This window comes from Corvus hawaiiensis, chromosome 7 (genome assembly GCF_020740725.1).
Source record: "Corvus hawaiiensis isolate bCorHaw1 chromosome 7, bCorHaw1.pri.cur, whole genome shotgun sequence".
NCBI lineage: Eukaryota > Metazoa > Chordata > Aves > Passeriformes > Corvidae > Corvus > Corvus hawaiiensis.
Genome location: NC_063219.1, coordinates 11,042,191 through 11,059,652, shown reverse-complemented (window position 1 = coordinate 11,059,652; position 17,462 = coordinate 11,042,191). Strand labels below are relative to the sequence as shown.

The 17,462-nt window shown below is 40.6% G+C and overlaps 1 long non-coding RNA gene across 1 annotated transcript in view; it reads right to left on the bottom strand.

The window, feature by feature from the left end:
• LOC125328769 overlaps nt 1-17,462 on the bottom strand; it is a 67,320-nt gene that overhangs the window by 20,195 nt on the left and 29,663 nt on the right. Inside the window, exons 3-5 of the long non-coding RNA XR_007204856.1 lie at nt 15,587-15,975; nt 14,918-14,991; nt 8,156-8,348 (exon numbers count right to left, since the gene is read on the bottom strand). This is a non-coding gene — a long non-coding RNA (uncharacterized LOC125328769). The remainder of the gene's footprint in view (nt 1-8,155; nt 8,349-14,917; nt 14,992-15,586; nt 15,976-17,462) is intronic.

The window sequence follows — 17,462 nt, the reverse complement described above, 5'->3', positions numbered from 1 at the left end:
TATGCATATAATTTTTCTTAAAAAACACTCAACCTCCTCTGGGGAGTCACCACCCGAGCAGTCTCAACAGCAGCCATCTGGGAGTTCAAGAGTTTGGGTGACAAATAAAGGAAACCCTGCAGCTGCTGACTCACTTCACACAAAGGTAAAGATGACCTGAGCAAGGTCCTGCCTTGAAATAAAATGAGGAAAGTCACAGAAATGGGCTGAGACAGGTTCTGTGTGACAGCTGATAGAACAAAGTTAACTATCTCCTGGGTTTTAAGCCATTGGTGAAAGGAAGAACATCCAGCAAAATATCTGTACCTCTTGCCAATCAGAATTGAGAAGATTCAGATATCTGAAAATATGAGAAAACAAGTCTAAAGAGCAATCTGCAAGGTGGGTGCAGAGCAGACACTGACTTTTGGATAAAGAAGGTCAAGTCCCATTTGTCCTCAAATGCTGCATGGCCCTGTGCAATGGCAAGATCTTACAAGGAGATCAGTCAGCAACACAGAAGCTACTAATTTGGGAAATTATAAATATTGCCAAAAGCATTGCCAGAGAGCATTTATTTTTCATATGTTCCCACAACTGATAGGGTTATCTCCTCCAAGCCTACTTTCACAGTTATGCACCATGACATTCAAGAACAGTAGAAGAAAAGCATCATCCTTCACACAAGAATTTGGATTCTTCTAACTGCTCTCACAGTAAAACTTCATACAAGTTAAAAAGGCATCATGTAAGTTGAAACCATATCAGCCAAGAATTCATTCTGTTTTCTTAGAGAAATGATGGATTCAAAAGAACTAGTTCAGCTAGGGTATAAATTGGGTGTTTTGGAATCTTTGAAGTGATAATCTATAAGCATCAGAAAATACAGGCTTCCTCTAAAAAACAGTAGGATCACAACAATACTAATGGTTTGGGGACTTCTGAAGGGGAAAAAACCCCTGGATTCTGGAGATGAGTGTAATTTCTGCATGCATTATCCAGAGACCCTCTATCTTAGGAAAACGTCTTTGCAAAAGCAAAATGAAGTTAGGATTTTTCCAGGGCAGTTTAGAAGTGCTTGGAGCTACTACTTCCATTAGCACACAAAAGCTGAAAAAATAAAAGCAGGTGGTATAGTAAAATATTTTGTGGATCAGACAGCTGTTAGCATTGGACAGGTGCACTTGGTGCTGCTTTCCAAACCCAGTTGTATGCACATGGTCCTGAATGCTGCAAAACACAGAATCCCAGAATGGCCTGGGTTGGAAGGGACCTTAAAGGACATCTAATTCCAACCCTCCAGCCATGGGCAGGGATGTCACCCTCCAGACCACATTACTCAGGGCCCCATCTGACCTGGCCTTGAACAAATCTCTCTATGTATTCACAGGTTCCTCTCTCTTCAACATGAAGGGAGAGCAAGGCACAAATCTTAGTTTCATGGATCTTAGGTGTCACAGTATTGAGGGCAACATCTCAAAAATCCCACTGAGACAGATTTCAGTTCCTGATTTCCCCAAGGTGAAGACACACTGCATCTAGGGTATTTATTGAGACTTTTTGCCTCAGGGTAGGATTTAGTATGATCGCTTTAAGATTAAGGCAGCTGCATAAAGGTAAATTTCCTCCCAGATTTAGAACTAGCTTGATGACAGGAATTATTGATTACTGATGAAATGCTAATACCATGCTAAATGTAATTTATTCAAGAGGTAGCCATGCTGTTAATGAACAGAAACATTACTATGCCTGAAACTTACAGGATGATGTAAAAAGTAAAGCTCATGGTCAAGGTGGTTTTACAAGGCATTTGAAGATATTTTTTAGTCAAAATAGTAGATGAAAATTCTGGGCTTCCATTTTAAACACTGTATTGTTCCAAATTCTTTATTTGGTTGGGACACAGGAAAGAAGTAGCATCACAAGTGGGCTGTTTACTGATCAGCCTGGTGTGGGGCCATCCACAGAGCCTGGGGCCGGGTTGGGGTCCACTCCCTGGGTTTGCACCAGAGAGCTCTGGGATGGGATTCGGAGCCCAAGTCCTGGGACATGAGCTGTGTAGGGGATTTAGTCAGTCTTGAAAGGGAGAGAAAAGCAGCTGACTTGCTGACAATGTGGTTTTTAGGGGAAATGTGTAGTTTTGTGAGAACTACAAAACAGTCAAATGGAGCTCTGAGAGGTCAAGGAACTTGATGCAGCAAAGTCAACCCTTCTCTGTGGCACTAAAACTTAGCATGGAAATTTTTGCAGATGACTTTTACCTTTCTGAAAATAGAACCTGATAATGAAACTGTGGACTTGAATTTAATGATCCCAGTGTGAAAGGGCACCTATAAAATGATTTCTCCTTTTGTTGGTTGCTTCTAACCAACAGTTTAGAAAAACATAAACAATTTAGAGCAACAAAAGGCTTTTTTTTTTTTCCCTGGCCTGAATGCAGTAATTGCTACATTTATTTTATGATTCTCTTTTTGGAGAAAATAAAATAAAATCGATGATGAGCAGAGCAGAGGGCATGTGGAGCCAAACAAGATAAGTGACAGATGGTCACTGAATGACCACACAAAGTCATAACATCAGAGATCCTGGAAAGGACTCTGGTCCAGGCAATGAGTAACATGGCATAGTTTCCTAAACTTAAATAGGTACTTTTGAAACATAACTCTAAAATCACCCTGAAGTATTTTTAAAACTCCTCAATATTGTGCCTGTAGGGGGAAGCTATTTTTTGTGTGTTGGCAGTGATTTCAAGAGTGAATTTTAGCAAGCTCAGCTGAGTTCCCTCACTGCACAGTATATAGTAATGTTCATTATGATTCTATCAAATATCATCCATTTTGTGCAGAATTAAATTTGTTCTAATTTTGAAATGAATTCGAACTCCTAATACCCAGGTGTGTCCTGGAATCAGATTTTTCTTGGTAATTACTCCACGACTCCTTGATGGTTAAATTTTTAAATTTTGTACAAAACTCTCATTGCATTTTGCATTACTTATTTTTTTATGGAAAATATTTAACAGAGCAACAAATGGGTCCTCTAGTCTATCTTTTTTGTTAGAGGCCAAGGAACCACAACAATGGCCCACAAAGATTCCCCAAGCTCGCTCAGTGCTTTGCTCCTGAAGAAGCAGAATACCTTTCCAATCTCCAGGGCTGAAGCTCTGGAGAGTTTTGAGTGTTAAAAGTTTCTAATCTTTTATTCTGCTTCACTTATCTGGCAATACATATTCATGAGGAAGGTCATTATAGCAGCACCCAGTAGTGTGGCTCCAGTTTCGAGCAGTGGCACTCAGCGCTCAACAGCCAAACACACAGAAGAGCTTTGCAGAGCTGAGCACCACAGCAGCCAGGAGAAAGCAATATTCTGAAACCTAATGAAACCAAAAAAGTTTTCACCTGCATTATTGGGCTACCAGGGGGAAAAGAGCTGTCAAACTTATTTGTGTCTGTCTTCCTAGGGATTTAATAAAGGCATTTTGCCTTGAGAGTGCTCTGGCATACCTGTATTTTTCAAGTGCCAGAGGAGTGCTGCACAGGGCAAGTGGGGACAGTGGGACAAATGTCATGGATTCAAAGAGCCTGGTCACCAAATTTCAGAGAAGAGGGGGCTGTAAAACAGTGCAAGGATCACGTTTGTTCTTCTACAGCGGTGGTCTGTGACCACTCCAGACACTGGTGATAATACCAAAAAACTTTTGGTGTAAGACAAACTAGCAACTAAATGATACTTGAGTAACAATTAGATACAGAACTGAGATTTTAGAGGAAGCTCCTGGGGACTCCCTCACACCACCTGAGATTGAAGGAACTTTGCATGTACGGGGGTCACCCCAATGCTGTCCACTGGCCCCAAATGCAAGCACATACAAATGCAACATTACAGCATCCCTCCTGTAAATAGCACTTCTCAAATACCCAAGACCCCAACACTACTTTTCAGTTCACTGCCTCACATCAGTCTATTTGTTCTCTCAGTGCAGTATAAAACAATTTTTCAAGGGATTTATAGTTTCATGCTAGTAAAACTGTATGCAGATTAAAGACTAATATATGCTAGATAAAACATTTCTAGCATTCGAATAGGCATATTTGTTCATACTCCAATTAAGCATTTAATTCAAATTACTGTATCATTACTGTATCAATATCAACACATTTCAAGGTATATAACTGTAGGTGTGTTTGGATGCCTGGGTGGCAGTAAATGTATAACCAGTCTATTTCAATACCACAAACGGAATATTAATTTCTTATCACCTGTTTTGCCCAAGCATTAGTTTGACTCATGAGACGCAAGCACCTGTGAATGTATGAGAGTCAAAGAATAACACAGAGAGACAAAGGAGAGCATTCCTATCCCCCAGCACGGAGGAGGAAGGCCATTTCCTCCCATTCTCACATATTTCTACCCCAACAGGAGGAACATATAATGCTAATGCTGGAGGCTGCAATGCATTTTCCTGCAGGTGGCTACAGAAGCAAATGAAAAGGGAAAAAAATTGCAGGGACTCCCTTGTATGCAGTCTGGGGCTACTAGGGTGTGACTAGAGATCCCATTCCCACTGCCTTTCTAGGACATAGCAGCTTCTGGAGGAATCCTGCCTCATGCTGGTATCTCATTTTGGGATGGCGGATCAGGTCTGGGTCCTGAGTGTTTTTTCCTTGCTTTATTGTCAGCTTTTATCTTCTTTGCTCTGTGGGATTGGCTGCCTCTGCACTGCAGTCAGGGTCCCCCACCTTTGTATTTCAGTGATTACAGGGTAAGATTTTATTGTATACGTATCACTGCTGTGGTTCTGGACAGAGTTTCTGTACCTTCCCTCACTTCTCTGTATTCTGCCTATAATATTGATCTGAAAGATTGTTTCTTCTCCTCTGAACATCACCTTCCCTGCTCTTGACTGTGCCAAGTGATTGTGCCTGACACATCTACCCTTGGCCTCCCAACCCCTCCCCAGGCAATGGCCAGCTCACTGCAGGGTCACCTGAAGTGCATCTGGAGCATCCCTATCAGCCTTGTGGCAACTTGATTTTAAGTGTTTTGGAAGGAAGAAGTGATTTTCCACAGCTAAGATAGCTTTTATCAGAATATTCTTAATATTAAACCATGCCATTCAACGAGTTAAAACTACCACCCTCTAGAGACTATTCAAAATTCAGTAACCTTGGCAACAAAATAAAAAGCAATTCTGATTTGTTTAAAATGATGAAAATACACCCTTACATATGTGAACATATTGTTAACAGATTAGTTTAGGTTGTTCTTATTTTCCTAATTGTATGGCTTTATCCTACATTTCCTCCTCTTGCTTCCTTAAACATTCCAGTATTAGAAAATACCACATTTTATTCATATAAAATTTGTCCTACATCACAGAACATCACCTGATCAGGAAAAAAAACCAAACACATCTCTCTGAAACAGAGTCAGAAAATGGTGCAGGAGCCTACAGACGTTCTTATCAACTGACTATAAACAGAAGATAACAGTATGCACTCAGGTGATTTTTCAGGGCAAGCTAAGTAGTCACTCATTATTATTTTCATATCTTATCTTTTGAAGAGTCTCTAAACTTGCTCTGTCCCATGAAGAAGTATGCATTTCAGGGTAGGAATTGAAACAGGAACATTCCCTTCAAAGCTGAAGCCTTGTATAGCTCCAGAAGATGAGCTGTGCACTAGGAGACAAGTTGGTGAGTTTGGACAGTGCTGCTAAACATGGAAATATCTGGGACTAACAGGAAAAGGTTGGGTGGCTGTGTGCCCCAGCAGCCAGCACCACTGAGGTCACTGGTGCACTCCACCTCCACAGGGCTTCACAACTGAATTTGGCTGCCTGAGATTTTGTATTTGCTCTTGCAAATTATACTGAAGTATTACCCTCAATCACTTACGAGGCTCGAGGCCGTAAGTTCAGGCCATCTAACAGCAAACTGCTAAAAGTGCTGTATGTTTTCTTTTGCTAAGTTTGTGAAATAATTTGTTTCCCCAAGCTAGTGATAATATGGATTTGGAGCACAGCTTTCCCAGATTTATTTAATAAAAGGTTATCATTTTTCTTCTAGCAGAAACAATCAGAGAAAAGAAAGCTATTCTCCTCCACACAATGGAAAGCAGGATTATAGAATAAGCGCAAGGGAGATAAGAAAGGTGAATCAATTTAAATGACCTTTACTCAAGCTTCATTGAAAGAAATGAATAAGAGGATTTATCTACCAGAAAATAAAGCAGAAATAAGAAAATAATGACTAAACAGCAAACTAAAGGGAAAATTCTAATTATATTGAAAGAGATTTGCCAGGGTTCCTTAGTTTAAAATTAAAAACAGCTTAGACTATGTTAAAACATGTATAGATTAAAGCTGAGCAAACATAATAAACCCACTTGGACAGCTAAGCTAGGAGTAGGACAGAATACAGTGCTTGCAGCTGAGAAAGGGCTTTGCCTATTTGCACCATTAACCTTCTAAAATTTAGTCCTCCTACCTTATGGATCAACTGTTCTAGAGATTAATTGGCTTGCTAATACCATAAAATCCTATTATTTTGATTTCTCACATAGGACAGGAGCCTAAATAGTCCACTGCAAAGCTAGGAAAAAAAGCATATAAGTGGAATTCTAATGGTGCCACAAGCAATAGCTGTGGGGCTCAAGGCCCAGAGTGTCAGCTAAGCCCTACCCTGGTGTACGGGGTCCTCATCCTGACATTGGCCTGGCTGTGCCAAGCAGAGGCACTCCTGGGACAAGTGTCAAGTGTGCAAATCCCTGCTCTCTGGAGCTGGTGGGTGCCAGAGAGCACCAACACCCCAGCAGCTCCTGGAGCCCACCCAGGACCTTTGCTGCCCCCAGTCAGCTCAACACTGCTGCTGAGCACCCTGAACAGCATCTGCCTTCCACAGAACCTTCTGTGGGGCTTTTTTTCCCCATAAATATTTTCTCATATTTGGAAAAAACCACCTTAAATTAGCAAACTGCATATGCAGTTCTTCTGGTGCCTTTTTTGTTTGCTTAGCTCAAACCTTAAATCTTTGCTTCCTTTTGATATAACAATCAACCAACTAAAACCATTAATTACATGGTGATAAATTTCTTTCAGTGCACAGATACCAGGGTAATAGGTTTAAGCAAAGTCATGGAATTTGGCAGCTTTCCTTTCGTAGCAAGATTATGTCAGTTGCTCCTAAATCCATTGATCCAGTGAGACAGTAATTAGTTAATTTAATGAGAATAAAAGGATTTTAGCCTGCAGAATTTACAGTACTAACAAGACAGGTTATTTTTGGAAACTATTTCCAATAAAAACACTTCAATCAGCCAAAAAGAGTATTGTCTCTTGATTTAAAAAATGGAGAATCATTTATCGCTATCACCACAGGGTTAGGCTAATGCTGGAAAATATCCTGTGCTTACACTGGTGCTAGCTACAGTTAGAGTGCCTGTTTTGTTTTAAGAACATTAATAAGAATCGTCTTTGTGAACATCTTCTTAGGGTGCAGTCATGTGCATGGATGGTTCTGCTTCTTCTCGTTAATTATTTTCCCCCAGTGAGGAGATTTCCGCTGGTGCCTGATTGCTGTGGCTGCCAGAGAGCTGCCAGGGGCAATACAGTGGGCAGGGGAAACAAGGCTCAACTGCAAAAGGCAGATTTGCTTCTCAGCGAGATACGCCCAAGAAATACTGGTTTCAGCTGAGGGGCTCCATACAAGCCAAACATGCAGGAAAACTGTGCTGAACTTGCACCGTCCTGGAGACTGCCTTTGCCATATCTGTAAAGCACAATTAATTGTTCTAATGAGACATCCCAAGCCTGGCATTTAATTTAACTCTGCAGAGGCGCAGCACTTCTGTTGTTAACACAAACAAGCAAAGAAACCAAAACCATTCTGCAAAAGAGCAAACCAAATAAAGCCAACCAGGAGCCAACTAAAGGAAAAATGCAGCCCATGAGCCTCTATTCATTCACCTGTGCTATGCAGGCACAAGTGTAAAAGCATCTGAGGCAGACAGACAGCTGGACATACCCCACATCCCCCCATTCCCTCACACTCCTCCCAGATTTTGGCTGTGCAAGGGACTGGTAAACAAATATTTTCTGTGGAGAAGTGTCTTCTGCAGCTGCAAGAAGTCAGGGGTAAGGTGGTCTCCACAAAGTGTGAACTACTGGAAATGCATACCTTTGCTTTTGTTAGACCATGCTTGCAGCACATGAGCTGTGCACAAAGGTGCTGTGGAAACTGGAGTTATCACTCATCTCTGGAACTGGCTCTAATTTTGGCTTTCACCACAAACTTCACGGCTTCTTTCATGGGTGATTTTGCTTATTCTCCAGCACCTGTGTTGCAAACAGCCTGAGCACTTCAGATGGCTCTAAGAAAGAAAAGTGAAGATGAGAAATATTTTGTGGCAAATATTATATTTATATATTATACACCTATATGTTATATATATAGGTGTATATATATTATATAATATTTATACCAAATGTATTTTTGTGGCAAATATATATTTAGAGGGGCATAAGTTCCTGAGGTGTTGATTTAAAAGCATCTTCAGTTTCCAGTCACCTCCAGAATCACTGCATAATATCCCCATCACGGAACTAGTAAGTCAGTTTACACATAAATATAACAACTTTTTCTCTTGTATTTCTCTTTGCTTACATAAAACAGACATTTGAGTATAAAAATATTGTGATTAAATTGGGGGATTAGTTGGATACTTAAACACTTCCCCTACCAGAAAAATAAGAACTATTTAACCAAAAGAGTCAATGTCTTCTCTGAGGATGCTTTAAAAGATTATTTAGATCTTATAAATATTTAAAGACCTACATAGAAGTTAATGGATTTTTAAAGAAAAACAAAACAACATGTTCATGAGCAACACCATCTTATCTTCCACTAAACCAATTAAATAAAAGAGTAAATCCTATGTTGTGACTGTATTTTGAAAATTACCTTGGTTGAACTAGATTGCATCTCTGTTGAGATGCAGTCAGGATTTTGCTCGAAATAACACAGATGTATTTCAGCTTAAACAGGTAAAGCTCCTCCTACAGGAACATCATATGGCCTTAAAGAATCAATGTGAGGATGCAGTTTTCCCATCCGTCCCTTTCTTTGCTGCAAATAGCAGGCCCTGGCCAGTATCTGATTCCCATGCTCATTTTACATGCCTGAAGACCAGACCTTCATGGTTTAAAAGAGTAGTCATAATGTTTCTGAAGGGCTTAAAAGAGGAACTAAATCTGATTAACTTTGTAAATAAAACTACTCAGTGCAATCACTTGTTTCTCCCTGATGGTAGTTACTGAGTATACTGAATATTTAAAAGTTCGTTTTTACACAGATCCTTGGGCATTTGAAAGTGAGCACAAATGCAAGCCTGTGGAGTGCTGATTGGTTAGATGGGGGCTCACATGGTGTATCTTGGTCACTTGTGAGGAAAGCTCCCCTGTTTCTACAAAATCTCAGCTTTGACAGAAGGAAAATAAATACAAACACCTCCCACTTTTATCATTCAAACACACCTATTTCATTACTGTTCTCTGTGATAAATGAGCATTTTCCACTGGGTAATTAAGCTTGATTATGAAGACAAAAACATCATTTGCACATATTTTTAAGACAAAATAGTAGTCTGTTTTCATTTATTCAGCACAAAGCTGGTGTGCACCATGTCTAAGTGAGAGGAGAGAAAAGGCCTTGTTACCATTACCCTTGAATCTGTAGAAAGTTTAAAATAATGTGAATGATGTGGGGTTTTTTTGGTTTTTTTTAATGCTCTGCTTTATTCTCACTGAACGCATTGACAAATGTTAAGATGAAACCTCAGCTGAAGGAGATTCTGAAGAAATACTGGCGCCCTAGCAACACTGTTACTATGCACAAGGAGCACATAAAACCTTATTCCCCTAAACCACCATGTTTGAGAAGGGAATAAAATTTTATTTTCTTTTTAAATAAAGATAAGGTGCTTGCAAACGTTCCACGTACCTCTAAATACAGTGTAAGCACAATTTGAATAGAGGTAGGATTCATAATATAGACTCGGAACGACGACTGTGGTACTGAGGCAGATAACTAGTGGAACCAGAGATACAGATCTTTTCTGTGAAAGGCATGTTTCCAGCACTATGAATTGGGAGAAACAGAGCATTTGATTTTGATTCCAGAGAAATAAAGAGGACAATAGCATCCACAAAGGGGAGCTGCTATAATAAGGGAGGGCACGTGGATGGGGAAGGCTTTTGGCGGCCTAGTTATCGCCCAGGAGAGGCCTAGGCCTGCACAGAGAGGTGTTCCACAAAAGGCAGTCCTGCAAGAAAGCACAGTGAATAGGAGCGGAAAATGAATCTTTTCACTGGCCAGATGAAGGATGCACTCAGAACAATGTGCCTCCAGGAATAAATCCTCTTTCTCCTCTCTCAGCAGCTTACTTAGGAACTAGAGCCCACAGAGTATTAATGATTGCAGTGAGCTAATGAATACGTGCTGCATTGGTTCAGCTTATGAAGCATCCAGCAATTTTTTAAAACAATGATTTATTCTCCAAACTCTTGCTAAGGAAGAACCATATCACTATACACCTCTAAGGAAATTCTTTGAATGTGTTGCTTTTAGTGATTGCATATTTTCTCTTTATTGACCAAAGTATTTGTGAGTGTGTGTACAGCGCAGTACAGCTCTCACCATGCTTGTGAAAACAATTTCACTATGATGCATAGGGTTGTATCCTTATACATTTGTTCACCGGAAAAAAGGGGGTTCTTTCTCTTCCAGCAGCACAAATGCACACAAAAAGCAGACTGGGCTGCTGAGAACTTAACTAAGGGTCATCCATGTTGATATCCTGGGAAGAGAGACCCAAGCTCTGTTGCACTCCATCACTGTGAACCTGGCAGGGCGCTGGCACTGACCAGCTGTAGTGCACAGTGAGTCATTTTGATCTTTGGAAATGGCTATTTTGCACCCATATTTCCCATGGAAACAGAGGTCTGAGTCCCAAATAGGTGTAGTGTAGAGCCCCAGCACTGCTGCCATCACCACCTGGCAGGGACACGTACCCAACAGGTTCACCGGCTTCTGCCACATCCTGGCAGAAAGAATATGAACAAGCCTTAGGAAAAATGTGGGATTTTTTTTCCTCTAAAAAACCACCTTTTCCAGCAGCAGGCTTTGCAGCTTGTTTTACTTTTCCAGTTGAGCAGACCCAGCGTAGATGCAGCCTACGGTAGTGCTTTTCATTTTGTACACCCACATTCTCAAGTCTCTCTCATTGTTCGTGCTTTCGACAGAGGTTACCAATTATACTGCGTCTTACATGGCAACTGTTTACAGGAAAATTACATTGTTTACATATTTTTCCTACAGTTAACAAATTATCTTAAATGTCAAGTTGCTTGATACAGAAATAACGGAGCCTACTGTACATTTTAAAGCACTACAATTGTTGGTAAATTGCACTCAGCACAGAATTATAGACATTTAAACATCATTCGGAAGGAAAATACTTTCCCAAGGGATTCATCTGACATAATAAACTATGAAAATGAAGGCTTAACCATTTATAAATGTCAGCAGAACAAAACCACCCCATCTTTTGAGCACAATTAGTCACGTGCAGTTAACTGTTTAACACTTGCACTGTATATTGATCTCTTATTGCTTTCATGAAATTAATTTGATAGCTGTTCATTTATCATTAATTGTGCTGTGAGCTTCAGAGGGGATTGAGAGCACGAAGGAGGCTGTCTCACAGACTGGACCCAGCAGTTTTTGGCATAACGAGTAACATGTGAGCCACTTCTATCATTCTGCATGTAAGAACCATCCGTAACCATCATGCTTGTCCTCACCACTGTCTTCTGTGTCACTCTGGCAGCACTTTTTATCAGCTAGGGCCATTAGGCATTTAAAAAATCAGTGTTTTCTGTTTTCATACAGAGGTGTTGCCAGTCAGGGGCTGTGGCTGGCTTATAGGTACAGTTCAGGGCAGCAATGAGCCAGCACCTGCTCCTCTGCTCAGCCACTGCTGCATGGTAGGAGCATTAGTACAGCAAGTCCACCTCAGCTCCACAGGCAGGTTGGTGAATCCCAACAGCTTTAGATAATACCCACCACCCCAGGAAGTTGTTGGTGGTACACTTGTTTCACTGACCAGTGCCTTTTCTCCTCAAGGCTGATTCCCTGCCTTGAAGATGTTGTGACCCATCTGGAAACCTGCCATACTACATGGGTGTATGTATGGTTGCCACTTCCCCTCACTCTCCTAATAGTCTTCCATAAAAAAATTCAGCTCTAGTGGGTAAAAGTGCCTCATTTCAATGCCCTTGTTTTCCTCCTGGAGTCCCCTTTGCTCACATAATATACATGAGATGAGCTGGTCTCCTGCCTCCATGCCTATCACTTTGCTTTCTGACACTGCACTGCTGTGTTTCAGCAGATGGAGAGTATGGTCTCTTCCATAAAATAACAACTTGCTGGTACTTAGTACTTCTGATATAAATCCTTGTTGTTTCCAGAGTTACAATGATAAATCATAAATATTTGCTCTGGTCTTAGCAATGAGTATCAGTCTAACGTTTCAGAAGAGCCTCATTAGTGCTCTTGCCTGTATTCACCCTACTTAAATGGAGTAGCAAATGGGATAGACAATTCACACAAAGTTGCTCTAGTAAGCCATAACCCATCCTTGTATCACAGTTCAGTGGTGTTTTTCTATGCTTTTCCAGCAGCAGATCATCAGCCACTGTAGAAGGAGCTTTATTATTAATTATGATGATAATGTAGTGTGATTTCCACTTGCTTCATACATATTACATATTTCAGATAGATAATAAGAAGTGTAAATACCTGAAGAAAAGGCATAATAGGTTATAATACCTAAACAGGGATTCCAGAAAGAAAGAAAAATACAGTTGTTGAGAAATATTTTGAGGAAATCTTAGCCAGTCTTAACAAAACCAACTGCAGAAACAGGAATTAGAACAGCCCCAAGAAGCATGTCATTTCCAAGTATTTCTTTTCAACTAACTCGTGGTTTAGAAGATGAGCATCCTATGTAGACTGGCATTAAAAATGAGATTAAATTGGAGAAGGGAAAGGAGAAAGGAGGAAAAATGTTCAAAAAGAGGGAAAGGTGAAAGAGATGCAGGCATTAGAAGCAGTAAATTGTCACTCAAGTGACAGTGACAAGACCATGACAGGTAAATAGAAGGATTTTTTTCCCCAACAACAGAACCATTTCAAGAATATTTCAGTGTGTCTTCTTATTTACATTAATATCTATTTGATCATTACAGGCTATGAAAAATGACAGTAACAATTTTCTTCAGCTACAAGGACAGTCAGTGCTTATGAAGGAAGTTTGGTCTACAGCAGCCCCAAGTCCACAAATAGCTGATGACAATTGGCCAGTCCCAGTCAAGCCTCTGCTCTCCATGTGTCCCAGTTCTACAAGCTGAAGATTGTATTTGTTATAGCTTCTTTTCTCTGAGCTTTTTATATGGGATACCAGCTCATATATCAGATCACATTTTGTTATCTTTTATGGTAATGCTTGGGCCATATATCATATTTTCTAGTAAGTCTTAGCTTTGCCAGCCCAGCAGACTATCATAATGTTACCTTTCAAAATACTGCTTTCAGCAGTGGATACACAGGGCTGCATCTTTCACGTGGGTTTTTTGTAGTTTATCAAAATGAAACATGACAACTACTGTAAATGATATTCCCATTTAGTGCTTAATGATACATCTGCTTCCTATCATCCACAAATTCTGACGGTTTGCTAAACAGATATTTTGTTTAGTGACATCTTCAGCCTATCAGCAATGGAAGCTGATGAGTTGGGATTATGAGCTAAAATAGCTCAGTTATTACAACAACAACAAAACTTACAAATACTGGATTTAACACCACGCTGACTTCCAGAAAAAAAGATTAGCTTTAAAATTTGAGCACTGCTATTGTTTTCCAATCTAAGGGAAAAAAAAATGGTGCTCTGCCAACAATAGCTTGACACAGAAGCAACCACTGTTGGACACATTCAGAATTTCATGGGATTTGAGGGGCAATAGAGCATAGAAAAACTTGTTGTTGCAGCCCCAATCTGTGCCCTGTTCCACAGTTTCTGGGCTGGTACCACTCTCTGCTGTCCAATGGGCAGCAGGGCTCAGCACCCAATTTAGGTAACCACTTTCCAAGGATTTTTGACTGGCAGAACAGGAAACTTACAGTAGACCTAAAGCAAGGTGTAATTTTTGTAAGTTAAGCTGTAAAAAAAAAGTTAAATGCAGTTTATTAATTTCTGTCTAAATTAACTTTATATTTATTCCTTCTGTTTCCCTCTTAGACTCTAGAATTTTTCAAAGACATTTTCTGAACTTTGATAGAATCAGTGGAAGTCTCAGTGGTGTAAATTAGCTCTTACCTCCACTGAGACAATAACCTGAAGGAGTTAAATATACACAGTTTTATTGTCAGGCATACTCAGTAAAAAACCCACAGTGATCTTGTGATTGGTATCCTGACTGTATGTCCAGAAAAAAGAAAAAAATCTCGTTTCATCACTGGCTTTTGTCCAGGCTGGTGTGTGGGAAGTGGGCACTGCCTCCTTTCTCCATTCCACTCACTCTGGAGGTCATCCTAGGGAGCAGGTGGCTCTCTGGCCATCACTCACAAGCCTCACTCACACACCTCTCTGACAATGCATTAAGCTGTTACAGGCTGACCATGATCCTGATCATCCCGGGGACACGGCCTTATCAAAATAAAGTCAACTTCTGAATGACACTCCAAATATTAAGATATCTGAGGTGCTACAGGAAGAAGGCAGAAGGTTTACTTAATGTGAGCCTTTCAGCTGAATTTCCAACCACTGCCATCCTGATGTCTGGTTAAAGGAAGGAGACAAATCATTATTTTTTTTCTTACCTGTCACTCAGTCCATTTCCTCCTTAGAAAGCTGACAGCTCAAGAGTCACACCCTTAGAACAATGTTTTGGCACCTGTTCCAAGGGAGAAAATACCAATGCATTGTTTTGAAAGATACTTTGACATTTCATGAGAAATTTACGGTGTTTTAAATATTACCTCTTCTAAGTCAAAACTCTACAGCCACTTGAGAAGACCAAATCTACGCCCTTGCCCAAAGTCTCTAGCTCTGCTAAGTTCTCTTTCTTCCAGGATGATCTCTTCTTTCCTGACACCCCAGGAAGGCTGGGAATGAGGCAGTTGTGATGAGTGCAGGTGTTTCTACACATCCTTCCCTAGACTGGGGACTGAAAGCTGGATCCTGTCTCCCATCACACCCAGGCCACCAAAATGATGCCCATTTCCCTGTGCCGTGGCTGCCTTTGTCTCCAAAGTGACACTGGTGCTTTAGCTGTCACCTGAAGGTCATGCCTCAGCCCTCTGCCTCCTGACACGACTCCAGCCCCACTGCTGTGTGCCAGGGCACAGAGATGCTGCTTGGAGCTAAATCACCATGCTAACATTGCATTTGCCTTCATTTTCCACTTGCTGTTCTCCAAATTGATTTTACTTCTCTCCCTCCAGTTCAGCTGTCAAATGAAGAAAAAAAGTAATAAAAACATCCATTACCTCAGACATGTCCCACGTAACTCTAGTTCTTCACTGCATTCTCAGACCCATCCTGGAATTGCATGCAAACCTCTGTTGTTATTAATGGAAATTCACAGGGACAAAAATCTCCAACTCAGCAGAAGAAGTTACATTAAAAAGAGTTTGTCCATGTAAAGCTCTTGATGAAAGGAAAATGTGACAGCCAAATTGCCTTCTCTCATCTGTGTTCCTTCTTGGCCTGGCACAGACTCCACAAGGTGAATGGAAGGGCTCCCATTGATGTCAGCAGGCTAGGGATCCAGTTCTTGATGTCCATGCTTGGAGGGACAAGAGAGTAAAGAGCACCTTTGTACTGCCTCTGTCTAGGTAATTTTAATTGTGGCAGTGGAGTGAAACAGCACCTGTACCTGAAGGATAGAAAAGGAAATGTTAAAAAGGGGTTGTAAAGTGCTGCAAGACAGGGGGAACTGCCTGTCAGTGAAAATAATGAGGAGTCTAGGAGGTGTGTTTGGAGTGTTTTTTAGAGAATGTTTAAAGAGCTGCTGCCTCTTCTCTGTGTAAGTGTGGTGTTGATTTTAGTTAATGTGTACAGTGGACATGTATGTTCTTCCTTACTGAGCTGGAGATACCTGTTCCTCTCCAGCTCTCCTCCCTGGCCAGCAGCTTCTGCTGAACACAGCTCCCAACCTCTCTGTTCCCAAGAGCAGGACCTAATCACCACCTATCTGCATCTATATGCAGGGCAATTTCCCCCTTTCAGTCTCCCATGGGAATTGCCCCCACATACATTATCTGCAAGACCAGCCTGAACATGCTGCATATCCCTGACAATATAGGGAGCACATGCCTAGAGAGGATTAGCAAGGGCTTCATGCCACAGGGAGCTGCAGCTCCTGCAATTTTCCCTCAGGACAGGAGATCCAGTCTATCCTGCTGCTTGATCCTTAAAATAACCTCTATATTTTCCTGCTTGCAGGACTAGCTTGATTTTCTGAAGATTAAATTCTCTCTACATTAATGACGAAGGAAATCCACTTTCTTACAAGAAGTTTCTTTAACATTTCCCTCAGCTGCAAACAAATGTAAGCTTTGAGAAGCTGTCTTTTAGCAGGAATGCCTGGGACTTGGAAATGCTCAAACTCTTACTGGTATTACAGGTCACTGCCCTTCTCAGCACTTACCAGAGCTGAAACACTAAACAGCTTGTTATTTCAGTTTAGAAATGTGTCTGTGCTTGCACCCGCTAGTAACCCTAGTGTAGCAAGGAAAGATTAAACATTCAAGCAATTTAGCTTAGTTCCAGTTCATTTTCAATTAACAGGAGAAAATCCTCTCAGATACAATAGGCTATTTTTGGTTGGAGGTTAGTTTATTTGTCAGACAAAAGTAAGCATTTGGGCTTACAAGCTAAACTCACTAATGTTGTTACAAATGTAGTTTATTAAATAAAAAACATTCAGAAAAAAGCACAGAAAATTAAAACACTGATTTCAAAGGTATTTCTCCTTTTCAGGAGGTTTTAAACTAGTAAATACCCCTAAATGAAATCCGTACAAACCATTTCAGGGAATAAATTCTAGTATTATTGTACAAGGTTTTATTTCCTAACCTCTAACCTTTCTGTATGTTCATTTGCTATACTTAGAACGTAAAACCTGCTCTGGACCAATTAAGCAAAGTCAGCTTGTCTTTTCTGATACCATGACAAGCTGGGACGGTTTATCCAAATGCCCATTTTCCCTAACATATTAGGCAAGATGAAGTCTTCTGAAGACATCTTCCTGACTTTACAGGCAAGACCAATAAGAATCCAAGGAAATAAGGAGGTTGGCTGGCCAACACCTTCCATTAAGGTTTAATATTGTGTCATCTTTTCACAAACTGATGTCAATTT